Below are 27667 nucleotides of genomic sequence, written 5' to 3'. Positions count from 1 at the left end.
TGAGTTTCAAGCCAACTTTTGCACTCTCCTCCTTCACCCGCATCAACAGGCTCTTTAGTTCCTCTTCACTTTAGAACCATAAAGAAGATCTAATGGTGAGTCCTCTTGTGAAAGAAACACCAGGTTTTATGCACATATAAATATGTTAATTTTGTTTATGGATAGATTTGCTTGATTTGAACTGAGGAAGGTTCCCCCCGCCCCCAGTTTTATTCCCAATATATATTCTACAAGCAACCAAGAAAAGTACTTAACAATATTTTGCCTTGCTTTTTATTGTCATTAATTCAGTACAATTCCTTCTTTATATGAGCTTTCTACATTGTATATTCCTGCTTCTTTTGTTACCTTAACTCCCAGGTGGCACCTGGAGCAAGGGAAGTTTGGACACCACTCTATTCCGCACTGGTGAAACCACATTTGGAATATCGGCTTCAGTTTTGGGTGCCGCAGTTCGAGAAGGATTTTGACAAGTGGGAGCATGCTCAGGGAAGGGCGACTGGGATGGCTGGAATTCGTGCCTTATGATGAGAGGTGGAAAGGGGTGATGGAATCACTGCAATTAACTACGTAAAAGGGAGACATGTTGAAGAGGGGGCCAACTTGTTTACTTCAGCTTTAGAGACGAGGCCCAGGAGCACTGGGTTCAAATTATGCAAAAGGAGGTTTCTAGAAAGCATTTTCTGAAAGCAGAGTCAGCAAGGGCTGTGTTGATGGAATATGCTCAACCTGGAGTCTCTTTCATTGGACGTTTTTAGGAGGGGATTAGAAGAGCACCTGTCATGAGCGTGTGGTTTTTAAGTCCCTGAGATGGTGGAGGGCTGGACTGGATGGCCCTTGGTGGTCTCTTCCAACTCTGTGTATTGCTGAGCTCAGGTACCTCCCAGTAGGGGAAACTTGGCAGGTTGCAATATACTGCCTGGATATTTCCCCCAGAGGTAAACATCTGTTGGAACGTTGGGCTTTGGGAGGCATGTTTAGACGGTTGAACAAACGGGATGGGGTAGATGCCCCTCCCCTCCCCAAACCCCGCCCCCTGCAGGCTCCACCCCTCAGGTCTCCAGGTTTTTCCCCCCAACCCAGAGTTGACCACGCTATGCCCATCCCAGACAAAACTCCACTTGGTGACCTCCAAGTGCAGCATGAAGGTTGGATTCTACTGGGCCCGTTCCTTTCTAGCGTTCAGTGCCGAAGTTGGACCCGTTGCCAACCGTCGCGCCCAATCCTTACTCGCCCAAACTCGTTTAACGAGGGCCTAATTTGACTCCATTTGCCTCAATTAGTTCAATTTGATTCTGTTTACTTCGGCTGTTTGATTAAAGTTTGCTTTGAAATGGAACTAATCAAAGGAGCAGTTCAACTTAGTTAGGCAAGCAAACTAAGTGAATTAACGCTAAGCGGAAGCAGATGCCGTTTTCTGTGCCGATCACGGCACGGAAGCTGGTGGGTAAGCAGGAAGGTCTTGGATCTCGGCGAGACCGGCTTCAAATCTCCCCCTTCTGGGCCATCAGATCCCAGGCAGGCTTGGCCAATCGCGGTTGGGAAGAACAAGGGGGAACACCCAGACCTCTGTGCTTAAGGATCAAAATTGACACGTCTCTCCAGGATCCAAGATCCAAGAACTTTTATCCTGTTAGATTCTGGGATCTTTTGGAAAAGGGCATGTCCTGATGGGTTACCAAAACCTAGGGTACAAATATGCAGGCAATTCATGGGGCATGTTTAGGTTTCAAGTCCCCACCCTCTTCTTGCATGCCGCAGTCCCCATACAAATTGGGTTTGAACGCATCTGGGAATGAAGTATTGAGTAGGGAACTCCCAGGTAGGGCTGGCAGTCATTGGTGGGGATGGGGGGGTAGGGCTTGTTAGATCCAGGTTAGGAAACTTCTGGATGGAGGCTGGAGAGGATGAGGACCTCAATAATAATAATAATAATAATAATAATAATAATAATAATAATAATAATAATAATAGGAGAAGAAGACAGGACCTCAATAATAATAATAATAATAATAATAATAATAATAATAATAATAACAATAGGAGAAGAAGAACCACCACCACCACCACCCCTTTCTCTACTAGGAGTCTCAAAGCATCTTACATTTGCCTTCCCCTTCCTCTCCCCACAACAAACACCCTGTGAGGGAGGTGAGGTTGAGAGAGCTCTGATATTCCTGCTCCATCAGTGCAGCTTGATCAGTGCCATGGCAAGACCAAGTTCACCCAGCTGGTTGCATGTGGAGGAGGAGCGGGGAATCAAGCCCAGCTTGCCAGATGAGAAGTCCACACTCCTAACCACTGCACCAAGCAGGGGTACAAAGCCAGAGAATCCATCTTCCGGAGCAGTCCTTTTCTCCTAGGGAAATGATGTCTATAGTCTGGAGACGAGTTGTAACTCTGAGGGCCCTTCAGGTTCCACCTGGAGGCTGGCCTTCCTAGGATTTGGGTAAGGTGAGTTTTGGGGAGGACAGGGACCTCAGTTTGGCATGAGGCCATCGGGTCCACCCTCCGAAGCAGCCATCTTTTCCAGGGGAACCGATCTCTGTAATCTGGATTGCCTTACCGGCGGGGTGTCTTTGCTGATTTGTTTTCTTCACGAGCGACTCTCGTTCCTCGTCTCCAGACAAATGGGTAGCAACGCTTGGAAGATCGCCGCTCCTCCCCTCTCTTCCGGCTTATACTTTTGCTTTTCCAACACATTAAGGGCTAAGAGAGATAAAAGGCAGCGCATCATTAAAGAAAAAAAAATATCCCAGTGAGAATACAAATACCATGACGGAATAAGGAAGGAAGCAGATGGTTAGGTATTAAACGGCAGTCATAAAGCAACATCTGGCGAAGTCTCTCACACGCGCGTGCACCGGTACCCATCTGAAGAGCACCCTGATTTAAGTAATATGTTTCTCATTTTGGCGCAATTAACTCCAACATTTGCATAGCAAACAGCAACGGAGCTCCCCGAAAGCCCCTCCCCCCCAGCTTGAAAAACAGAGAACAGCCTCATGGGCCCTTTCCACGAGAGGACAGGCCTTAGGGGAGCCAGGGGGGTTTCTGCTCCACGGACGGGATAGAGCAGTTCATGGCTTGCTCGAATGCTCCTATGGGCCAGAGAGCCTATTCTCCTCCCTGCGTTCACTGTGCCTGAGCAAAAGACAAAAATGTAAGTGGCAAAGAGCATGGCAGAAGGCTGCCTCCATTTTGAAGCAAATGTGGAAAGCGTGGGGCAGCCGTACAGTGGAATGAGTGGCGCAGACTCGAAGAATCGCTTGGGGATTCGACTCGCGGGTAAAAAAAAGGAAGCATATACTGCAGAAATGGAGCTAGAGAAGGCAACCATATGATATAGTAGGATCTTGTTGGTGGTTCACATTTTTTTAGGTTCCCCTGTATATAAATCTCTCTGCAAGCGGAAAACTAGCATGGTAAGGAGCAAGCCAGGATGATAATTTTGCCCTGAGATGCTACCTTTTTACTTGCAGGGAAGTTTTCATGGAGGAGGGCGACACCAAGGTAATTCTGTATCCACAATCCAGATAACAGATTTCTGGAAAGCAGGCCGTTTGGAGACCTGCAGGCAAAATAGAGCAAGGCAGCATGTCTGGAATCTTGAGATTTGTTTATTTAAATACTGGAGCTGTGTGATGATTTCCATCCTGTCATGGAGAGGTTGATGCATTGTAGTGGTGTGCCAATATACTCCCATGGCCTAGGTCTGGAGTGGGTTGAGGATGTGAATCAGGAGGAGATGCTTGACCCCCAAAAAACCTTTCTTGTGCTTTCGGGGCGGAGGAGTGCTGTGTTCTCACTCCATAATTTCCTTTTTATTGCCCATTCCTCTGCGTGTGATGCAAATGACAGCTGTTTTCATAGGATGTCTGCTTAGTTTTCACAAAGTGTCGAGGCTGGGAAATGTCTTTGCAGCCCAGGGATTTCCCCCTCTCCCCCTTATGACTTCAAGACGGACTCGGTTCTGCTTCTATAAATGACAGCAAAGGGGCTGGGCGTTGCGGTTTCTTCATAAGCCGCCACTTTAAAAACACATGTCACAGCCGACAGCATTAGACGGGTGAGTGCTTTTAAGAGAGAAAAAGAATCTCTTGTCCTGAGCCTAGCGCTCATGGAAGTGGGGAACCTGTGACTGCTGGGCCCTTCGGCCTGAGGCTGTGGGTGGGGGAGCCCGCTTGATTCTCTCACTCAGAAAACAAGCGACTCAGGAAGTACGCTGGTCTAGAATCCGTCTCTCAGACATGATAGTTTTCTCTGCAGGGGTCCCCATCCATCTGGACCCTGAGCTCACCTTTACATTCCTGACACCGAGTGCTGGGTGCAGCCACGAAATGGCTGCGGCAGGAAGCAGCTCCATAAATATGCAGAGGATGTGCCCAAGAGAAGGGTGGGTGTTTTCTTTAAAAATTCTCTCTTGCCCCAGACGGACGGACCAGAACCAGTGGGATGCAATTAATGCAAAGGAAATTCTGTCTAAACCTCCAGAACAAGTTCCTGACAGTTAGAGCGGTTTCTCAGTGGAACAGGCTTCCTCAGGAGGTGGTGGGTTCTCCATCTTTGGAGATTTTTAAGCAGAGGCTGGAGAGCCATCGGACAGAGAGGCTGATTCTGTGAAGGTTCAAGGGGGTGGCAGGTGACAGTGGATGAGCGAGAGGGTTGGGAGTCTCCTGCATAGTGCAGGGGGTTGGACTAGATGACCCAGGAGTCCCCTTCCAACTCTATGATTCTATGGAAGAGGAGACAGAGGTAATAAAACCAATGCTGTGGTAATCATGTCTTCTGAATCATCATCATTTTGACCTGCACAATTAATTGGATGTCCAACCACCAATCCTAACTTGCCGCTGAGCCTCCAACTTGCTGCTGAGCTGTAGAAAAGACCTGATTGGCCAGGGCATCAGTTCAAAGGCTTCCATAAAGGGGAAGCCCTAACTTCTCTCGGCAGAGATTTGCCTCCTGGATTTGTTCCCCTTCCTCTGCTGTCTCCAATCCTCTCCCCCCACCCTTCAAGAAAAGAAAGAAAAAGGCTCCTGCTGCACTTGGTCCCCCCCCCCATTCTGAGCATCCCCGATCAATGGGGAGGGGGCAGATAGAGGAAGACCCGAGTTCTAATTGATATGAATTCAGCAGGATCCACAACGGAATAAACAAAGTAAGCGCAAAATCGGTCCTGGATATCGGCAACTGCAGGTCAATGGAAAGCACAGAGGCACACTAAAGACCGTTTCCAAATGTGCATGGACGCATTGAAAGAAGAATGTGATCATCACCCATGAATTAACAACTCTGTCTTGCTGCTTCTCTGTGTGTTGACGGGGATGGGAGACTAGGAAGTGTGCTTTGGGTGCTGTCCAAGGCTCGTTTAAGTTGACGGGAAACTTTTGGCGGATATCGGTGGGAATCGGATGGGGCCTCCACCTCCTGCGAACCCTCCTTACCACAGCTTTATGGCTGTCAGTGCTGCGAGTTGTCCTGATTTCCCGTAAAAGGCGGTCTTTATTGTACTCCAGGCACTCTGTGGGTCAGCTGTTTTGAAAGGTCATGTTTCTCTCATGTTGAAGCTACTTGTCGACACAAAACAGGATCGCTTAGAGCAGGGGTAGTCAAACTGCGGCCCTCCAGATGTCCATGGACTACAATTCCCAGGAGCCCCCTGCCAGCGAATGCTGGCAGGGGGCTCCTGGGAATTGTAGTCCATGGACATCTGGAGGGCCGCAGTTTGACTACCCCTGGCTTAGAGATTCTGTCTGTTGCAACATTGCCTAGGCACAGGACTTCGGGCTACACAGGGAAACCCACTGGTTGACCTTGGGCCAGTCTCCCTCTCAGACTAACCTACTGTACCTTATATGTTGTAATGCTAAGGAATGAATGAATGAATGAATGAATGAACGAATGAACTATATTGAGAATCCCAGGGGGCCCAGCAGGTGGCTGATGTAATTTCTAGGCCTTGACCATAGTCCTGTTAGGACAGTTGTGTCTTGCAAGCCCTGTGGAACTGTTCAAGGTCCTGCGGGGTCCTAGCCTATCAAGGGAGAATGTTCCGTGAGGCCGGGGCCAGAGCTGAAAAGGCCTTGGTCTCAGTGGAGGCCAGTTTAACCTCTTTGGGCTTGGGGATCCTAAGCACGTTTTGTTCGCCAGGTCATAGCATCCTTTGCGGGCCATAGTGGAAGAAGCGGCTAGAGTGGGTCTGGGACCATTTGCTGATCAAATTGCAAAACAGTGAGGCAATGGCTTCTGCTCCAGCCAACCAAGGCTTTGTTTCTGAATAAACCAAGCGAGAACTGCTGATGCCCGTCATCCGGCTCCAGCTGTCCTCGAGAACCGGCTCCTGGCAAAGGCTCTATTATCCTTAAGTGCCATCGTTTCCCTCCCCCTCCGCCCCCACCGGGTATCTCAATGCCTAGCTACTCCCCGATAATAATAGTAATCGTTGCAATATATTCTTTAACAGCTTCCCACCGCCGGCGTTTTGCAGCCTTCTCAGTGGATTCCCCATGGCAGCGGATGTATAATGCATTTCCCTGCTAGACATCAGCCCTTACCAGTCTCTCCGTTCCTGGGTACGGGCTGTGCGCTGACAGGCCTCCCCGGATTCGCAGGGGATTCGCAAAGCATGCAAGGACAACCGGAGTTTCTATGCATGCCGGAGTGAGGAGGGGCAATTCCCACTAGACTTCCAGGAAGGGGCAGGGGAGGAACACCCAGGAATATCCCTTTTAAAACTCCTTTTATGGTTGGTTCTTCTATGCTGCTTTTCTCTACCAGAAGGAGTCTCAAAGCATCTTACAATCTCCTTCCCTTTCCTCTCCCCACAACAGACACCCTGTGGGGTGGATAAGGCTGAGAGAGCGCTGATATTCCTGCTCGGTCAGAACATCTTTATCAGGGCTGTGTTGAGCCCAAGGTCACCCAGTTGGCTGCATGTGGAGGAGCAGGGAATCAAACCCGGCTTGCCAGATTAGAAGTCCGCGCCCTTAACCACTACACTGGGCTGGTGAATAATCCACCCAGCAGCTCCTACTGGAATGATACTGGCCCAAAAGTGAGGTCTCTGCCCCCCTCACCCCCGGCACTTGCAAACTAAGCATTGACAGTTTGGGTGGGTGGGCGAATAACTGGGAGAGGGATGTCAGCCACCTAGGGGTGCCAGTCCACGGGAAGGAATGGGGATCTCCTGGAATCATCTCTCATATAAATATACTATATAAATATAATCTCCAGACTAAAGAGATCAGTTCCCCTGTGGAAAATGGCTGCTCTGGCGGGAGGACTCCATAACGTTATTGTCCACTGAGGTCCCTCCCCGCCCAAGCCCCGCCCACTCTTGGCTCCACCCCCAAAGCCTCCCTGCATTTTCCCAATCCAGAGCTGGCCACCCTCCCGCCGTCCTTGCTGCCAGGCCTCGCCGGTGATTTGGAAGGGGTGCTCGAAAGCGTCTCCTGCCGACAAGTCTCCTTCCATTGCCTCTTTCTGAAAAGGCTTGGCTGCCTTTGAATGAATCCTGCCTTTGAATGAATTCTGTCCCCGGTCCCCTGCTCTGCTGCTATTCTGAGCCCGCCGCTCACAAAGCCCGCGGCCTGCTGCGCCTTTCACCTTTGAACTGTCCTTCCCCTCGGCCTTTCCCTCCCCTCCCCTCGCCCAGACAATGGCTCAGAGGCGCTGGGGCCTGCATAACTAATCTGGCTTCTGTCGGGGCCTGTCAGGCACCTTCCCCTCAGATGTTGTCAGACACCGGACCCCCCGCCGGGTGCCACTGCCAGCTGCCAGGTTCTGTCTGTTCACCGTCTGCGGAGCAGGCCTTCCTCCCACCCGCCTACCCGGCAGCACCTCCCCCATGCCTTTCTTTCCCTTTCCCCCTCCCGTACAAGGCAGGGTGTGTGTGTGTGAGTGGGTGGGTGCAAGGCACAGAAAAGCAGAGGGAAGGAAAGCGGCAGGACCAGAGTTCCTGCACCGGAGGCCTTGCTAAGCGACTCCTGGCTCTTCTCTAAAGTAAGAGCCCACCCACCCTCTACCCCTACCCCTACCCCCCGTGCAAAATCTAAACCGCCTAGAAGCCAGGGTGGCGTCATGGTTAAGAGTGGCAACCTCTGATCTGGAGAACCCGGTTTGGTTCCCCGCTCCTCTGCACGCAGGCAGCTGGGTGACCTTGGGCCAGGTGCAGTTCTCTCAGAGCTCTCTCAGCCTCACCTGCCTCCCAGGGTGCCTGTTGTGAGGAGAGGAAGGGAAGGTGATTGGAAGCCTCTTTGAGACTCCTTCTGGTAGTGAAAGGCAGGGCATATAACCCAACTTTTCTTCTGCGGCTCAGCCATGGCGCTCCCCTGGCCAAGCGGCTTGCCCTGCCGCGACCCCTGTGAAAGGGTCGTTCGACCACCCCCAGGTTGAGAATGACTGCCGTAGCCCAATCAGTAAACCTTCTGTTTAACTGACACCATTGTCTAAAATATGATATTCAGCACAGCAAGAAGTTGAGTTTAAAAACCGTTTTATCTCGACTTTTGAGGACGCTGGGTCCTAGCACTGATTGACTCCTTTTATTTGATTCAACCTCCCCTTGGGCCGGGGCTGGGAGGTGGGCTTCTCCGACAACTCTGCCTGATCTCCAGGTTACGCAGATCTTGTCTCTTTTCCCTGCGGGAATCACAAACAGATTTGCGGCCAGTGCCTGTGATTCCCATTGAAGAGATGGCCCCGGGGGACAGGGTTCAAGCGACCCCTTTCTGCTGCATCAGGGCTTCCCTTGGGCCTGCTTTTCCAGGTCGAAGTTCACGCCGAACGAAGCCATCAGAGAGATGCCAGGCCATGCGGTTTGCCCTTCCGCTGCCCGGATGCAACGGGGAGATATTACCCCGGTCACCCTTGCAGAAGGACGATTGAAAATAATGGATGCGAAGCCCTCGAAGCACTTGAATGTGCTCTGTAAATGCCAAGGATTTGCATTATTATGCATGAGGTTAGACGTCTGCAACAACATTCCCCCCCCCTTCTCCAGTTTGTTTTGCAGCTCTCGAGGCTTTGACTCTTTCGACCACCATGCCGGGAAGAGAAGGCACACCAGAGCGCGAGAGAATGAGCTTTTTTCCTCCAAACGGTCTCAAGCAAATGCCCTTTTTTTGAAAGAATTCAACGACTGGCCAATTTGCAATCTGCTGTTTTCTGCACTGGAAGGTGACCCAGTTCTAATAAGCTCTCTCTTGTACAAGAGAGGCGAGGTAGAGGAGCTTTTCCTCTCTTTTTTTTTGGAAGATTTAAAAAATCTACAAGAGCTCTTGCTCGTTGGAATTTATCGGCTTAATACTGCTCGGAGCCGAGGTGCGGCATGCGCTTGACCCACTTTGGCGCACCAAACGCCCGTGTGCTTCCGGCTTTGATTCGCTTTTGCTTCTTCCCTGCTTTTGTGGAGGCGAGCGGAAGGTCTTGGCCGGGGTCTGGTGCATGACTTGAAAGAAGAAATATATACTAAATAAGGAGTCGGGGGTTTGAACTGGTCGCTAACCGGTCCCCTCCCCTTCCCCAACCGGCTTTGCATTTCGGGTGCGTGGTTCAGTTGCCAAGGGATAAGTTTCTTGACTGTCATCTCTGTTTTGCAGACATCAAAACCAGAACAAAGATCCAGTGAGTTTGGGGAAAAATTTTTTAGTTATAAGACCACCAGCTATGCAGAAGAGCTCTTTCCTAGGAATGAATGTACCCAGCCTGATTTTTCAGGAGAGCGCTGTAATTTTTTGGGCTGCCTGTTGGATCTTCATCTCCTTGGATCAAATATCCAGAGAACCGGCCTTCTATTCATGTTTCCATGCCGGGCTCAACGGAGCACTGGCCTGATCCACCGGGGGTTTTGTAATGTTTTCATGATCAAGGATCAAATACTGTGATTGTCACAAATGAGAAGAAAGCTAACGAAACAGTTACGTAGAATCATAGAATGACAGAGTTGGAAGGGACCTCCTGGCTCATCTAGTCCAACCCCCTGCACTGTGCAGGACACTCACAACCCTATTGCTCATCCATTGTCACCTGCCACCCCCTTGAGCCTTCACAGAATCAGCCTCTCTGTCAGATGGCTATCCAGCCTCTGCTTAAAAAATTCCAAAGATGGCGAACCCACCACCTCCCGAGGAAGCCTGTTCCACTGAGGAACTGGTCTAACTGTCAGGAGCTTCTTCCGGATGTTTAGTTGGAATTTCTTTTGAATTCATTTAATCCCATTGGTTCTGGTCCGTCCCTCTGGGGCAAGAGAGAACAACTCTGCTCCATCCTCTCCATGGCAGCCTTTTAAATACTTGAAGATGGCGATCAGATCCCTTTTCAGTCGTCTCCTCTCCAGGCTAAGCAGATGAAGCTCCCGAAACATGCAAACAAAGAATATTCTTTATTCTAGATGTGAAAGCGAAAACGAGATCACGTATTTGACTCGTTTTCAAGGAGAAGACTCTTTGGTGGGACAGATGAACCTTCCTGCTGCGTCTTGGAACAATATCCTGCTGTGATCTCACTTCTTTCCAATTAGAAACCACTGGAGACGGAGGATAATTCTGTAGCGTTCCTGGATTGGATGTTATTGGATCATTCATTCATGATCAATTCAGAGATGCAGAGGGCAAAAAAATCACTTGTGTTTGTAGGCACGAGCGTGTGAGTCACTGTTCTGGCTTTGCCTGTTTCCGGTCAAGAAAAAGCAAATTGCTTCTCCCAATGACATGTGGTATTTAGCTCTGGTTCAGTTAGGAGCCATGTTGTTCAGGGTTCTGTTGTGGAGATTGGGTTCCATTGGCCTACTTCAGCCTTTCTCAATTTTTTAACTGTTGAGAATCCCCTGAAACATTCTTCAGGCTTTAAGAAACCCGAGAAGGGGCACGATCGTGTTGAATATGGTTGGGAAGCAGAGCTGTGGACACGCCCACACAGGGCCCCTCCTCTTCCTACCCCCTCCAGGCCCGTCATTGGCCATTTTGGGAGGGAATGGGTGGATTGACATGACCATATATGGTCATATCAGAATAACCGTTTAACAAATTTGGGGGGGGGGAAATTAATTAATGAACTCCCACCCATTTGGGAAACCCTTCCAGGGCTTTCATGAAACCCCAGGGTTTAATGAAACCCTACCTAGATGACCTATGTGGTCACGTTAGAAGCATTTTCTACCTATCTATCCATCTATCCATCTATCCATCCATCTATCCATCCATCCATCCATCCATCCATCCATCCATCCATCCATCCATCCATCCATCCATCCATCCATCCATCCATCCATCATCTGTCCGTACAACTGTGCGTCCATCTTTGGACTTATAAAACCTCCCCTCCTGAATACAGGATTAAGGTTTAAAACCTCATGAGCAGCTGAGGACTGGTCCAGGGGTTCAGCAGGTCAGGCCCTCGGGAGGCGGGGTCCAAAGACTATACTCTCTGAGGAAGAGAGCGACGAGCCATCTGGAACATTCCCATACTTTTTTAGTACTTGCTGGAGCCTCCTCTCAAGGGCATTGATACGGGGAAAGCGAGAGGCAGCTGCATGAGGCCTGGGGAAGCCGGAGTGTAAACATCAGCCAGCTCACACTGTTCGCCGGCAGAGTCCAGCCAAGTCCGGAGCGAAGCGGTGCCGAATTTAGAAACGCTTATTAGGGCATACATCTCCTCAAATTCAATTAGCCTGTTTGGATTGGAATGGCGGCCGCAGTCTCCGTAAATAGGGCCTTTCTTTCAAACGGCAATCTATTTATTTATTTATTTGGCATTACGGCCCTCTGCAGTTGGAGGAACTTGCTGGAGGAGGGTGAGCCGGGGCCAACTAAAACACTCGACCCCCAAACAGCACGACTTTTGACGATGCCCTGCATTTCCCTAACTTCTGTGCTGGACGGGCTGGAGTTCAGAAAAAACAAGGACCGCGTCCAAATCTGCGGTCATCTGATCGGCGGTCGAAAGAATGTCAGAATGCCCGGCGTTTGGAAGAGGACGCTTTGTGTGTTTCATTCATTCACTCTCCTTCTGGTTCCAGCGGTAATTATCCGGCAAACGATTGGATGTTTCTTAAGGTAGCAGTATAGTTCCCTCCCCCCGCCCCTGCCCTGTTTTTGGGGTTTTAATCCAGGGCTTCGGTCGAGTTGGAGAGAGGGAAATGACCTCTCTGCCGTAGACTTGATTGCATTTTAAACTTTAATAGCTTCCTGCCGTCTCCTAAAGAGGCAACGTGGTCAGCTGATGGTCTGCAGATCAGTGTGCAAATTTCGGGAAGAGGGGCTCTAAGAGGACTGCTCCTTGTATGGCGTCTCATCATTTTTCTCTGTCTCAAATAATTGGATCAGAGCCAGCGGGTCATCCAATTCAACCTCTCGGCCATATTGCCAATGTTTTGTTCCAGACTCTGCTCTTGTGCCTTTAAGATCATATCCGACACGAAGAAGTTAGGGAGGCCAAACCTGCCCAATCGTTTTTTAATCTCTTTGCCAGGAGTGGGGGAGAGGGGAATGTCTCTCTAATAATTTCTTAGGTGGATGTTAAAAGCATAGCAGCAGTAGAAGAAAAAGAGTTGGTTTTTATACCCCACTTTCCCCTACCCTAAGGAGGCACAAAGTGGTTTATAGCCATATTGCCTTCCCCTCCCCATAACAGTCACCTTGGGAGGCAGGTGGGGCTGAGAGAGCTCTGACAGAACTGGGACTGGCTCAAGGTCACCCAGCAGGCCTCATGTGCCTCAGAGTACCTTACAATCACCTTCCCTTCCTCTCCTCACAACAGACATCCTGTGAGACAGGTGAGGCTGAGAGCTCTGAGAGAACTGGGACTAGTCACCCAGCAAGGCCTCATGTGCCTCAAAGCGGCTTCCAATCTCCTTCCCTTCCTCTCCCCACAACAGGCACCTTGGGAGGCCGGTGGGTTTGAGCAAGTCCTGACAGAACCGTGCCTGGCCCAAGGTCACCCAGCAGGTTCATATGGAGGAGGAGCGGCGAATCAAACCCGGTTCACCAGATCAGAGTTTATCGCTCTTAACCACACCACCATCCCATGCTGGAGACGACTGACAAAAGCCAGATCTTCTTCCTCTCCGCAGGGACCCTCAGAGACCTGCAGTGGTGGTGGTGGAGAGAGGGTGTCTGGGTGACACCTTCCAATCTGCCTGTATGAGTATGAAAGACAGAAAGGGATGGATTGATTTAGATCTGGCTGCAAGTCCCACTGTCATTGGGCGGCCTCCAGCCAATCAGTCTTCGACGCTACCCCTCCCATGTGTCTGCGTTCCAAAGGACCGTTCTTTTCTTTGCAAGATGTGGGGGTGCCTTTGGAGATGGGTTGGAAACTCCCCCAGATGGCAGCAAGGTTGCTATTTGCTGCTGACCTCAGGCAACCCGCCTTACCAGGTCTGTTCGCTTCTGATTAGGGACGCCAACTTCCGGGTGGGACCAGTCCCGCTGGAAGAATTGGATCGCTTGGAGCAGGGGTAGTCAAACTGCGGCCCTCCAGATGTCCGTGGACTACAATTCCCAGGAGCCCCTGCCAGCGAATGCTGGCAGGGGCTCCTGGGAATTGTAGTCCACGGACATCTGGAGGGCTGCGGTTTGACTACCCCTGCCTTGGAGGGTGGACTCGATGGCCCAGTACCCCTCTGAAGTCCTTATCCTTCCTTGCACTGCTGTGTCGCTGACGTTTTAGGCTAGACTGTGCTGCTAGCTTTTGCTGCACTGCTTTTTAAAATTTTGGAACGCTGCCTTGAGCAAAATTGGTTTGGAGAGAGAGAGATCCAGAATTGTATTTTTTTTAAAAAATAGGAATTAAAATAAACATCAGGATCCCAGTGTGCATCCATGGGGTCTTTCAGGCTCCTTCCTCCAGCACTTTGCTCTGAATAAACATGCATCCGATCTGGCTTTTTAAGCATTCAGAACTTTCCATAAGGAGGGCTGGTATTTCCTGGGCAAAATAGCGTTTCCCAGTGATATGGAAAGTAAACATCCGTGCCACTGGGTTGGGAGAGCCAGAAGTATTTATCCTCTTGGACTGTCTCCGCACTAGGGAGATCATTCGGATTGGCATTTTTAAGGGGTCGAGATTTTTTGTTCATTTCCGCACTGAAATTCACCTCTTTGGGCACAAACCCAAATTCCCCTGTGGCCAAGGAATCCCCCGAAAACCGGCTTTCAGTTTTTAAAGTGAGGACTAATGGAGTCTATTTTGGGGCTGCCAAATGCAGAAATGCGTTCAGTCAGGTTTTTTCCTGCATTTGCCATTTTGAGTTGTTTGGGAACATGAACAAAGGGAAAAGCATAAAATTACATACAATACAGTGGCCCACCAAGAATCATAGAACTGGAAGGGACCTCCTGGGTCATCTAGTCCAACCCCCTGCACTATGCAGGACACTCACAACCCTATCGCTCCTCCACTGTAACCTGCCACCCCCTCGAACCTTCATAGCACTGATTGGCCCTTAACATAGCCATCTGATTGGTCCATAGAGTCCATGCTTTAGACTCTGTGATTGGTTCCCTTATAAGCCTTCATTTGCATGGTGGTTCATATTAGCACCCATCTGTCCACATACATAACAGAGAGAGAGAGAGGATTGTTCAGGTCATGGCAGAAAGACCCTAAATGTGCAGCTGGCCATAGTCTTGAAGACAGGACATGTTGCAGGCTTAATTGGATCAGGCAGCTCTGGGTGCAAACTAGAGTCCGGTCTGTACCGAAGTCCGGTGGGAGAAAGAAGCCAAAGGCATTCTTCTCGGAGAGAACTGTGTCGGTTTGATTTTAGAAGCGAAGGCCTTAAGAAAAGCCTCGAATACAATGAGGGTCGTGCTAAATTTAAAGAGCTGGCGGGCCCCGCAGCTGGCAGCAGAGCCTTGAGCAATCAAGGAGGTTAAAAAAGAAAGAATTCATTGAAATTCCTGGCAGGGCTCCGATTGGCTTCTTTGGAGCCAGAGTTTCCATGCTAAATCATTGCGTCTTGCGCCTAGGTGCTTAATGTTTCCAGAATTATGGGGTTGTAATTTGGTAAGCTGCATTGACAAATTCCCTCCTTGGCGTAATAGATGGCAGCTATTTCATTAAGAAGAAAGCGTAAGTGGTCCCTGCCGCTTTGATTTAAAGATAGTACAGGAAGAGTTATTTGTTAGCAACAATTCCTGGGTTTCCATTCGCTCCCCTTCCTTCTCTCTTTCTTTCTTTCTCTCCCTCCCTACACCCCCCTCCCCTCCTCATCTGTTTCTGACTTGCCGGGTTGGGTGACATTTGACTTATTAGTTCTAACGGATCGATTTGGATGTTCCCGTGCCAGCTGCCGGACCAGATGATTTTCACACCTACTGTTCCAATCGATTGTTGTTTCCCGTGACTCCATTCCCACAAAGCCATGGGTGGCATCAGGGCATCGCTGGGCAATGGCCGTGGACCATGCTGTGGCAGAGCCTACCACGGAAAGGATCCATGGGATGGGCTCCCTGTTTCTCTGTGAGTGACCAAATAGTATACAGGCCACACAAAGACTGTGTTCTTTAGCCTCTTTTACAATTGGCCCAGGAGCTCCCGGAGTACACTAATGCCTCTTTATTATTTATGAATTAAGATACTCTACTCCATCTGCCCAGGCCCAGGGAAGCGTACAAATGCAACTCTAAAATGTGCAATATATAATTAAGTCCTCAAATGACCCTCCACTCCCTTTGAACTTGCAAGTACCCCACACCCCATTAAGATAGTGCCCTCCCAACAAATCCTAAAGGAGCCTGCTGTATAAGATGGGAGCTGTTATGGAAAAAAGTGTGAGCTCCAATCAATGCTAGGCAGTCTCACTTGACTACCTAAAATGGCTGCCTGTAATGCAGATTCAAGTTGGGAAGGCAGATCGCATGCCTGTGAGGCCATGTCACTTCTGGTTAACACCCCCACCAACAATGTAATTGATAAAGGTAGCTATAGGAACTATCAGAAACTTTATGGTGAAACCATAAAAAAAGGAAGTGACATGAGGCAGCTCTAAGAATTTCTGGAAACTCTATGGTAAAACCATAGAGTTTCCAGAAATTCCTATAGCTGCCTCATGTCATTTCCTTTTTTATTGGAAGTGGCTGTTAAATCAGTTTGAAGGAAGCCAGGCACTGTGGGAGTTCAATCGGCTCTGTATTAGGATCTCAGCATGGCGTCCCAAGAGGCACAATTGAACCAATAAACCCTTCAGAAACCCCAGCTTATATACACTCATGAATAATGGATCTTCTCGCTAGTGTGTGCCATTGGTCAGTCTCTCTTTAAACTGATTGGATCTTGGAATGGGGATCTAGAAGCACATTGGTCAGTTACATTGCCTGCATTGATCCTACCTCGAACCTCAGGCTCGGTCCTCAGTAGAATTGTTAACAGAACCACATACATAACAGTGCCCCCCCCCCTTAAAGTAGCTATAGGAACCATCAGAAACTCTGTGGTTAAACCATAGAGCTTTCAATAATTACTAGAGCAGCTGCCCCATGTCATTTCCTTTTTTGAATGGGAAGTGTTGTGGCCCCTTTTCTCCTGCTGCCACTCAGAGCAATGGTGAGCAGTGGAAGGGAAGTAGGGGGCAGGAATGGGATCCCTGGCTGCATGCACCATGATGGCCCCAAAGCGGAAATTATGTTGTGATGTCACTTCCCATTTTTGGCCAGAAACGATGCTGCAGTGTTGTGTCATCCCATTTCTGCCTCTTTATCCCCTTTGGAGCCTCTCCATATTCCTGGGAAGCCTCCGGCCACTTGCCAGCCCAGGCCTGGTAACCTTGACAGATGGGCCCTGGTGCTCCTCTGGAATTATAGCTCATCTCCAGGCAACAGAGATCAGTTCCCCTGGAGAAAATGGCTGCCATTTGCAGGGTGGACTCCATAGTATTCTACTCCACTGAGGACCCTCCCCTCCCCAAATCTCACCCACTCCCAGCTCCTTCCCCAAAGTGTCCAGGTATTTTCCAACTAAAAGCCATCACAGTCCCTTTGCAAGCTGCAGCTGCAGCGAAATGGCAACGCAAGACCTCAGTGGACTCCAGAGTTGTAGATAAGCTCCCGCTCTGAGCACTCGCTGCCTTCCTTATTGAAATCCTCAGCTCAAATCAATGACATTATGGCATTCCCCCCCCCCCCCTACCGGCTCCGTTCACCTTCTTCCTCCCCCTACTATTACAGGAGTTGTTCCATTCACACCAGTTCCGCAGCCTATAGCCGAGGCAATCTGAAGCCAAAACCAAGCTGTGTGGGAGGAAAGGGACTTAGCGCTTAGAGAGGGGGAAAAGAAGACCCCCCCCCACAATGCCTGCAAATGTAATAAAGGGCTGGAGGGTGAGTAGCAGCCAAGCAAATGATTTCCTTGTGACCCTTGGGGTCTCCCTCTTGCTTCCTCCGTTGCTTCGCGTTTGTATTGAATAGTAATGAATACATTCTTCATTCACGCCCACCGGGGAGAGTGGGGGGGCCGCTCGACGCATAGATCTGCAACAATAATATTACAGCAAGGGGGAAAAATGGAGGGGGGGGGAGCTTGTATAACAAGATTTAGCAAGGAGATAGCCCGGTCCTTGCAGTGGCGCATGTGAGCGAAATTTCAAACGGGGAAGGAGAAATCCACACTCCAGGAGCTTGGGGAATTCACCGCTCTGGGTTTTATTATTCTGTTTACAAAGTTCACGGCCTGCCTTTTTGCCTCATTGGTGTTGTTCTGGCTTGGGAAATTCTTGGAGTCGATAGCAGAGCCTGGGCAGGGCGAGGTTCGGAGAGACGAAAAAGAGCTGGCTGTTTTTGTACCCTGCTTTGTACTTTCCAGAGGAGTCTCAGAGTGGCTTCCAATTGCCTTCCCTTCCTCTTCTCACAATTGACATCCTGTGAGGTAGGTGGGGCTTAGAGAGAGATCTGAGAGAAATCATGGGACTGGCCCAAGGTCATCTGGCAGGCCTCATGTGTCTCAAAGTGGCTTCCAATCAAGCCAGCTGCCCAATGAATAATATTCAGGCTGATGCCGGCAGTTCTGTTGGGGTAGAAGATAGCTCCAAGAGGAATGAGATAGGAGCCCTATTGTGCCGGAAACAAGTTTGTATCCTTATTTATTTATTTATTTTGCTAATCTGCATCTTGCCCTGTAGACGCAAGGGGAGGCTCCTGGCCTGAGGGAGATCTTCTTGAGAACTTCCCCACCAAATGCGAAATGTAGAAGAGGGCTTCAGTTCAGTCATGCCCATGCTCTGGAATTGGCACTTAGGACGCTGGAGTGGTTTTAAGTGGTCCCGGGCACTCAAATGTGCCGATTTCCCAGCTAAAGCCTGCTAGTGAACAACGCAGCTTGAGAAAGAATCATCTGACAGACCTTTCCCTGTAACATCCAGCGCTCTCCTCTGCCAGGCACCGAGAAGCGTAAAATCAACTAGACATCCGTGCTTAAAAGAGCTACAAATGCTCGCTCAGCCTCTCCTCCTCTTCAATTTGACGTCTAGACAGTTTAAAAATACTTCATTCGCCACCCTACTGCACGGCCACGGAGGAGATTTGGGTGACCATGTGCTCTGTTGAAGATTACCGCTGATTTTGTTGCGAGCCTCTGCATGGTTATGGAACAGATCCAAAAAGCTCCGACATGCAAGGAACAGGGGGGGGAGCCGAAATTGCTTATGATTTAGCAGCACTGCTGAGACATTTTGATTTAACTCCCCAAGCCGTCTCCTCTGCCTTACCTTAGATTTGCAGCGGGAAGGATTACGTCGTATGAGCGGCAGCTTAAATATTTACAGGTTCGAGGGTGTGGGGATAAACAACTTGAGATTTCCCCCGCTCAGCCCAATCCCTCCTTCTTAAACATGCTAAACTCTTAGGGTCTTGAAGAAGCCAATTTTCCAGTCTTGTTTTTTTTTTCCTTCCCTCGTGCTCCCTGAAGGGCAAATGGCACACTCAGCCTTTCTACACCCTTTCTCCTCAGATGTTTCTGTTTCAATGTAGGAAGTAACAATTTGTGCATATCGAGAGAAGTTCTGTCAATATGGAGAACCCCTGCCTGGGCTGTTGGCGGTACTCTTTTGTCATTCATTCATTCATTCATTCATTCATTCATTCATTCATTCATTCATTCATTCATTCATTCATTCATTCATTCATAATTGGATTTGTATTACTGGCTGGCTCGTGGGCAGTTTACAGTTGCAATATGCAATCCGTACAATAACCCCCCCCCCCAATAAGATCCCATTAAAATAACATTCTAAAACTCGGCAATTTATGGCGATACACAATTTAAATTTATATCCAGCACGAGCCCGGTGGGTGGACGAAAGACGGCTGATGGAAAATTGGGGTGATGTCACTGGGGGCCTGTCGAGTCAGGCCAGTCTTAATCCCCAGGGCCACCTCCTGGCCTCAGACAAACGCCTGGCGGAAGAGCACTTGCTGGCAGGGGCTCATGGGAATTGTAGTCCATGGACATCTGGAGGGACGCAGTTTGACTACGCCTGGTATAATGGATGTGGGGAGGGAAGGCAATGCGGTACAGCCTATTCTCACCAGATCTTGGAAGCTTAAGGAGGGTCGTTACTTGGATGGGAGGCCACCAAATAAGGTTCTGCAGAGGAAGGCCATGGCCAACCACTTTTGTATCTCCTTGAGAGGCTCTGGGGAATCCCTTGAAATTATAGCTCGTCTCTGGTGGACAGAGAGCAGTTCCCCTGGAGAAAATGGCTGCTTTGGAGGGTGAATGCCATAACATTATAGTCCTCTGAGGCCTTATATTGCCCACTCCCAGCTCCTCCCCCAAAGCCTCCAGGCCTTTCCTAACCCAGAGATTGCAACCCTAGCTTCAACCTTGCCTTGGAAGCCCCCCTTTTTGTGGTTGCCGTAGATAATTTGGAGCTTCACGGCACTTATGTACGTATGATGAATGTGAACGTAAAGGATGGAGGATACCTGAGCTGGCCTTCTTCTCCTCTTGCTGCTCATCTCCTCATTACACAGCAAGTGGGATGGGAAGAATGGGAGGTGAAGACCTGTCCAGGGCAAATACCTTCTCCCCCCCCCAATTTGACTCGGAAGGTTCTGTGCCCTGCCCTTTGGAAAAGGAGAGCCGATAATGCCCAAAGACGCCAACTGATGAAATAAGTAGCGCTCCGACTTTATCTCAAAACCCGTCCTTTACTCACCTCTGAAGGACTCTTGAATAAAGTACATGTGAAGTTTCTGGGCCATCTCGATCGAACGACAGGCTCACGCAATAAATTGCTAAAGATATTTTTTCACCGTGGGGGAAAAAAACCAACAACAACACACGCCTCATTTATCAAAGTCCCGTATATCACAAACTCCTTGTCGGATCTGCCGCACCGTTTCCCAAATAAATTTCCCTCTCCTTACAGGTCATACATTTAAAATCTCGTGCAACGGCAGCAGCAAAACAAGATGACTTTTAGGAGGGTTTCAAAAAGAAAAGGAGATGGAATATTGTGTGTTTGTGGGGGGGGGTAGGGGGGTGAAGAGGAGAATGTTAAGCAGGAGGTAAACAACGTTAACCCACTGCGTATGGTACTGGTGGCGAATCAGGGAAAAGAGGCAGGCACAAACCTCTCCGACAGTGATTTGAAACACCCCTGACCTCTGCTGACCTTAATGACTTCACTGCTGAATTGACTACAGTTGCCAGCTCCAGGTTGGGGAATTCCTGGAGATTTGGCATCAGAGCCTGAAGAGGGGAGGGACGTCAGTGGGGTGTAATACCATACAGTTCACCCGCCAAAGGAGCCATTTTCTACGGAATACGGAGATCGGTTGTAATTTTGGGAAATCACCAGGTGCTGTCTGGAAGTAGGACATTCCACCAGGATCAGAACGTTTTTGGCCCTGGGCCTGGCATGGTGGAATGCTCTACCTAATGCGATGAGGGCCCTGTGGGATTTAAAACAGAATCATAGAATAATAGAGTTGGAAGGGACCTCATGGGCCATCTAGTCCAACCCTAGTCCAATCTAGTTTGAGCTGATCCTGCGTTGAGCAGGGGGTTGGACTAGATGGCCTGTATGACCCCTTCCAACTCTATGATTCTATGATTCTATAACCCCTTGCACTATGCAGGACATTCACAACCCTATCACTCATCCACTCTAACCATAAGGGCTGCATACAATACTACTACTACTACTACTACTACTACTACTACTACTACTACTACTACTACTACTACTACTACTACTACTACTACTACTACTACTACTTCTTTATGATTGTTATCATTATTCTTATGTCTATAATCAGTATGGTGCTACAGGGACTCATGCAAATGAAGGACTATAATTCATCCTACCAGAGGCTGACTTGGCTGAAGGTTTATGGACCAATGGGAACCATTAAGGACCAATCAGGGCTCTTGGTGGGCTGGCATATAAGTTCCTGTATATAAGTATAACTGTATATAAGTTCGTGCTGCTCCTGTGTTCTGTCCATTCCTGTGGTTCCTGCAGCAGAGAAAGCAGTAGAACTCTACCGGTGCATGGTGGCTGGGCTTTTGGAGGACATGCCCTGCGACTCCCCTCGGCCTTTTACCTCTGAAACTCTCTATGTTATGCTTTACTAAGTCCTCCTCTGTCTGAGGCTGGTTTTAGAACTCCTTGCCCTAGCCACTAGAGGTCGGTAGTGGGCCCTCTTTGAAAACAGTGCCCCAACCATCGCCCGACCACGCTGACCCCAGATGACCGATCTGCCATCATAAGCAAGGTGCGTTAAAAATAAAATGAGACAAAGCCTGTATTAGGCATGGCCTCTTCATTTCGGGAAGTGCTCATAACCTTAAGGAGTAGGAAAATGAACAAAGGCATAAGGGAAATAGTACGCATTAATTATTCATTTTTTAAAAAATTCTGGCTAATTCCATTTCTTTATAGGCATGCCTAGAAAACATTAGCTGAACATGGAATTTGGACCTGTGTGCATTTTTCTTTTGCAGATTTCATAGGCATTTTAATCCACGTTGTTTTAAAAGGCAAGCCTATTCACTCTCCCATTGTAGATTTATAATTGAATTGGCTACATCACGACGTCCCAATAATACAGCGATCTTTGGTGTAGGAATAAATGGTTTAATGACATTTTAGAGGATCCAACTCCGGTAATAATTTAATAACATAGAAAGGGGACTCATTCTTCACTCTTGACATAATAGGGCTTTTCACACACTGTTCCTTTTTTTTGGCTAAAGTTTGCTACAGTTATTAAATAGGAATTATGACTATATCGTTTGCCAAATTCTCTCAAAAGAATGAAAAGACTCCATTGGAATATTGACTTTCAAATTGGCTTCTTGGCTGGAGCAGAATTAAGAGACTGGTGACATTCTGGATAAAGGTTATGCAGCCAGCCAAAATTTGGAATAGGGTCTCTTTGAACAGGTGTAGTCAGGGACTCAGGGCGGAGCTGAAAGTCAGGGGGAAGAGTTAGTTCCTACAGAGAAACTGGAGAGGATAGTGATAAAGACATTGTCATGAGGCAGATGATAAGAATGTCACAATATTTGTGTATAAATATTTTAACAGCTTCACCATTCTTAAATGTAAAAAAAAATCTAATGATAGAAAGTCAAGTATACCTTTGAAACCATCTCTGCTAGAGCTTCCTATTCCCTTGAAGCATTTTCAAAGTCAACATTTCTTAACAAGCCGTAACATAATTGACACTGGGTGATGTTTTCATCCACATTGAATTATTCCAGCAATCAGGTTAACATGCCAAAATTGAAATCCTATCCATTCTCATTACAGAGAAGTAATCAATAACATTAACGGAGGAGAGGGGAGAATGCCTTTATTAATCGAGGCAGCTAGGTGAAGTTTTTAAATAAAAGGTGATAGAGTTATTAAGCTTTTGTTTAAAATAAGCTTAGCAGCTGCCTGGGGTTTGTACTCTGAACTCTGGAGAGTTATGCTTGCTAATGCTGTGCGGATTGTCAGCGCAAACTCCACTGGCTGCAGCCCCAGCAGAATGGCTCGTGAAGGGAAACTGGGAAAGCTGGTAATTCAGAGAGCGGTAGGGTTGCTGTCCAAGGAGGATTTGCAATCAAGAAGGCGTTATGTGACCATAAGAAAATTGGGCACTACATGCGTCAGCACACAAGCAGGATTTTATTAGAGTGTTGTAGTGTATTTAATTAATTGTTCATTGCAATCATGTTGCATCTTGCCTTTGCCTTGATTAAGTAAATAAACAAGGAAGGCTTCTTTTAAATAAATACCAGGTGGCCAGCTGAGAAGCGGTTAGAAAGGGAAGTCATGGGATGCTCCTGTGTTCAGGGACTTCAAGAGAAGGTCCAAAGAAGTGTAATTCAGAATCATTTTGTACCAGGCGGTGATTCCAGGAGAGCCTCCAGATGAGCCGTTCTTTACAAAACCCTGGTTGAGAAATCCTGCAGTAGAGAAATCCCCAGGTTTTGCCAGGGCTGGTGGTGGTAGAAAGTGCCATCAAGCCATAACCAAATTATGGAAACCCCATGGGGAGCTTCTGTGAAGGCTCAAGGGGGTGGCAGGTTACAATGGATGAGTGATAGGAATGTGAGTGTCCCCTTAGTGCAGGGGGTTGGACTAGATGACCCATGAGGTCCCTTACAACTCTATGATTCTATGGGAGACAGAGGTCCAGAGGTGGTTTTGCGGTTGTCTGCCTCTGTGGAGCAAAAGTGGACTTCATTGGTGGTGTCCCATGCAGGGACCAACCAGGGCCAACCCTGCTTAGCTTCTAATACCTGATGATATCAGGTTAGCCTGGGCAATCCAAGTCACAAAAAGTTGCTCTGGACTAATTTTAACTCATCTCTGGGGACACTCTTTTTAGCTCGCTCCAAAAGAAGAACAGCTGGGGTTTACACCCCACTTTTCACTACCCATAAGAGACTCAAAGCAGCTGACAATTGCCTTCCCTTCCTCTCCCCACGAAACCCTGCAATGGAGGGGTGGCTGAGAGAGCTCGAACAGGATGGCTCTAGTCTATGGGGACAGCTCTAACAGGACTGTGACCAGCCCAAGGTCATCCCACTGGCTGCATGAGGAGAGGCAGGAAATCAAATTTGGCTTGCCGGATTAGAAGCCGCCACTCTTAACCACTTCACCAAGCTAAAAGTAGTTAGCTATCTCTCATTTGGTATGAACCATCCCCTGAGAAGTACCCCTGTGCTGCAAATATCTCTCTGGGATCGCCACCGTGGTCAGGATACAAGCCCTGGGTGTTTGTCACGACCCTGGGGAGTCTGCTGTGCAAGTGGAAGAACATCTGGATCTGCTTTAGGAAACAAGACAATTGGGTATTGCGAGCTCAGACTGGAATGTGATTTTTATAGCCTGCTGTTTCTCTATAGGATAATTTGCTTCTGCTTCTCGGGGCTTGCAGATCTCATCCCCGTAAGAACACAAGGAAAGGATCGAGGGTTTGGCAGCACAGACTGTTCCCCATAAAAGAGCAGGGACTGTCATTTTCACACGCTGCAGCATTTATCAGATTTGGGGTTCCGGAACGCCAGCAGTGTGTTTATTTTTACCCCGGGAGAATTATTTTCCCGACCAAATCTGCTTTTGCAGAAAAAAACCCAGATCAAACGTTTGACTCGTGTGATGGGAGAAGGGTAAAGGTGACTCGTTGACTCACCTTTGCCCTAGGTGAAATGTTAGAAATGCAATTTTTGGAAGCTCCACAAGAGTGAGAAATCTTTGGTAGATGAAGGAGAGCACCTTGCAGCCTCCCACATAAAGGCTCTGATGTGTCAGGGATGTTAGAACCATTTGGCGGCTTCTTTGTGTGGCCTGCCACCACAAAGGCAACGATTAGTTTAATCATTAAATTCCCTGAGTCATGCCCGCTGAGCCAAGTGAAATGTATTTTTCCCCTCTCTTGGGAGCTGTGATTTTCCCCGGTGACCCTGAGCCGCTGCCTTGGGTGATGTGTCATGATTAGAGATTCGTTTCACGGCAGCTGAAGCAAGGCTGTGGCTGCAAGGGAAAGGGAGAGGCAAAAATCTACTGGAGGGAATCCATTCAACGTCTCCTGGCTTGCAGGATTTTGCTCCCAAATTAGCAGGATGAGCTGGATCTGTTGGGTCCTTGTGGCGGAAAGTGGCCCCAAGTCACAGGTGGGTTATGGTGACCATGGGCGGTTTCCAAGGCAAGAGGTGAACAGAGGTAGTTTGCCATTCTCTGTCTGCGTTGAGATCCTGGACTTTCTTGGTGGTCTCTCATTTGACTACTAGCCATGGCTGACCTTGCTTAACTTCTGAGATTTGACAAGATCAGGCCAGCCAAGGTCATCTGGGTCAGAGTCCTTAGAGAGTTTGCATTCTGGAATCCCTGCCGTATACATTTTTCTTGATGGTTTATTAGCTGTATAATTCTATGTAGAATTACTCCATTGAAGACAGTGGTCTCAGACTGGGGTGATGCAGGTGGCTATCGGATATCGTGTATTTTTTTTAAATCATTGAGGAACCCATGAATTATTCTTCAAGCTTTGAGAAACCCTAGAGGTGTCACGATCATGCTGAATATGGTTGGGAAGCAGAGCTGTAGACACACCCAACTGGGACCCCTCCCCTCCCCACCTCCTCCAGGCCCTTCATTGGCCATTCTGGGAGGGGTGGGTGGGTTCGGATGACCAACTATGGTCATAGCATGCAATAAATGTTTCACAAATTCAAAAATTATATTTCAAAAATTGACTCCCACCCATTTGGGAAACCTTTTCAGGGCTGTCAAGAAACCCCAGAGATTCATGAAAACCCTGGTTGAGAGAACCTGGAATAGAAGAAGAAGAAGAATAAGAGTTGGTTCTTATATGCTGCTTTCCCCTACCCGAAGGAGGCTCAAAGCGACTTACAGTCGCCTTCCCATTCCTCTCCCCACAACAGACACCCTGTGGGGTGGGTGAGGCTGAGAGAGCCCTGATATTCCTGCTCGGTCAGAACAATTTTATCAGTGCCGTGGCGAGCCCAAGGTCACCCAGCTGGCTGCATGTGGGGGAGCGCAGAATCGAACCTGGCATGCCAGATTAGAAGTCCGCACTCCTAACCACTACACCAAACCGAATACAGGGACGAAAGCTGCTTTAGAGTCAACAACTTGGGTTTGATCATTGGACACCAAGACCCTCCTTTCCATAAGGCAGAAGAAGAGACACATGTCATGTCAATGGGAGAACTGCGGGTTCTGCTCCAAGATCCTTATAGGAAGTATGGGATACTTTTTGCTCCAGGGGCTTTATTTCTGGATTGGCTGCAGAAGAGCCCATTATACTATGGATACCTCTTGGGTTACTTGTATATACTGCAGGGAGAGCATCAGAGATTAGCAAGCCATACCACGCGGTCAGGGGCTTAGTGCCCTTGGGAAAAACTAAGCCAGGAGCCTTTTGGGTACACATGCAGAGCTCAGTCCCATATCCCCTTGGTGAGTCATGCTTGCTTTTCTCTCTCCCATGACAGGGACAGCAGTACCCATAGAAGGGATGGCTACCTGCCAAAGGCAGCCGGGGCTGTGGCTTTTCTTCCCTGGCTAATTGCGGATAAAACAGGAAGACCTTGATCATCCCTCTTGACATGAAGAATGATGTTATCACCTCTGATGTACGACCCGGGGCCAGATAATGTCCTCTGGCAGGTTTCCTTTCCTTTCCTCCCCCTCTTTTTCTCACCGAGATGCGAAATACAATTATTACGTTACAAGGGCAAGATAAAAACGACACAAGCCCTGCTTCTTCAAATGCCTAATTGGAGCGGGAACTTGTAGAAAATGGATCCTTTTGTTCTTGTGCCATTGTTGATCTAACACGGCTCATTGCAAAAGCTGAGAACAGAACGCCTTTCTTCTCGTCTGTCTCGTTTTCCTTTTTGTTGCGGTTGAATACATGATGAATCTTCATCCCTCGCCAGCTTTAAGTGGTTCGTCCAGAATGTGTTGTTAACGTGTTCCCAGCGTTGGAAGAACTGCGAGCACAATGTGGCCACCGTTGCAAATGCTTAAGTCCCATTGATTTCGACCAAGAGAATGAAAATTAAAACCAATATGTATAATTTTGGCTGGATAATGGTCTCTTTTGCAAACAAGGAAAGAGTATACTGGAGGGCTGTTTCTCGCATGAGAAACCCCAGAAGTGGTGCGATTGTGCAGAATATGGTTGGGAAGCAGAGCTGTGGACACGCTCATGCGGGGCCCCTACCGGGCATATAAGAACCAATTCTTCTTCTTCTTTTCTTCTTCTCCTTCTCCTCCTCCCCCCATTAGCCTTTTGTGGGGGACGCTGACATGACCACATAGGGTCATGAGCACATATGATTATGTAAGCCAATAAATGTTTAACGATTTTTAAAATTACTCCTCTTTGCATATTAAAATCTGCCAACCCCACTTTGGGTCCACATTGAGGAGAAAAGTGAGGTAAAAAAGAATTAAATGAAGTCCTGTTTACTCACCCAGCAGTTTTATTGAGTGTGTGTGCCCTTTTCTGGCTTTAATATAATAGAATCACAGAGTTGGAAGGGGACCTCCAGATTAATCTAGTCCAACCCCCTGCACAATGCAGGAACTCATAACTACTTGCCCATCCACACTGACCCCAATTTCATGCCCAAGTGATCCCCCCACCATCAGAAATCTCCAGAATCCAGCCTGGCCTGGAGGGGATTCACCTACCAC

At 48.4% G+C, this 27667-nt stretch overlaps 1 long non-coding RNA gene across 1 annotated transcript in view; it reads left to right on the top strand.

Moving 5' to 3' along the window:
* LOC143822795 (uncharacterized) overlaps nucleotides 1-27009 on the top strand; it is an 86841-nt gene extending 59832 nt beyond the window's left edge. Inside the window, exon 3 of the long non-coding RNA XR_013226260.1 lies at nucleotides 26458-27009. This is a non-coding gene — a long non-coding RNA (uncharacterized LOC143822795). The remainder of the gene's footprint in view (nucleotides 1-26457) is intronic.
* Nucleotides 27010-27667: the final 658 nt, after the last annotated feature.

Source organism: Paroedura picta, chromosome 13 (genome assembly GCF_049243985.1).
Source record: "Paroedura picta isolate Pp20150507F chromosome 13, Ppicta_v3.0, whole genome shotgun sequence".
Lineage (NCBI taxonomy): Eukaryota > Metazoa > Chordata > Lepidosauria > Squamata > Gekkonidae > Paroedura > Paroedura picta.
The sequence above is the reverse complement of the archived record's forward strand: the minus strand, read 5'-3'. Positions and strand labels throughout refer to the sequence as shown.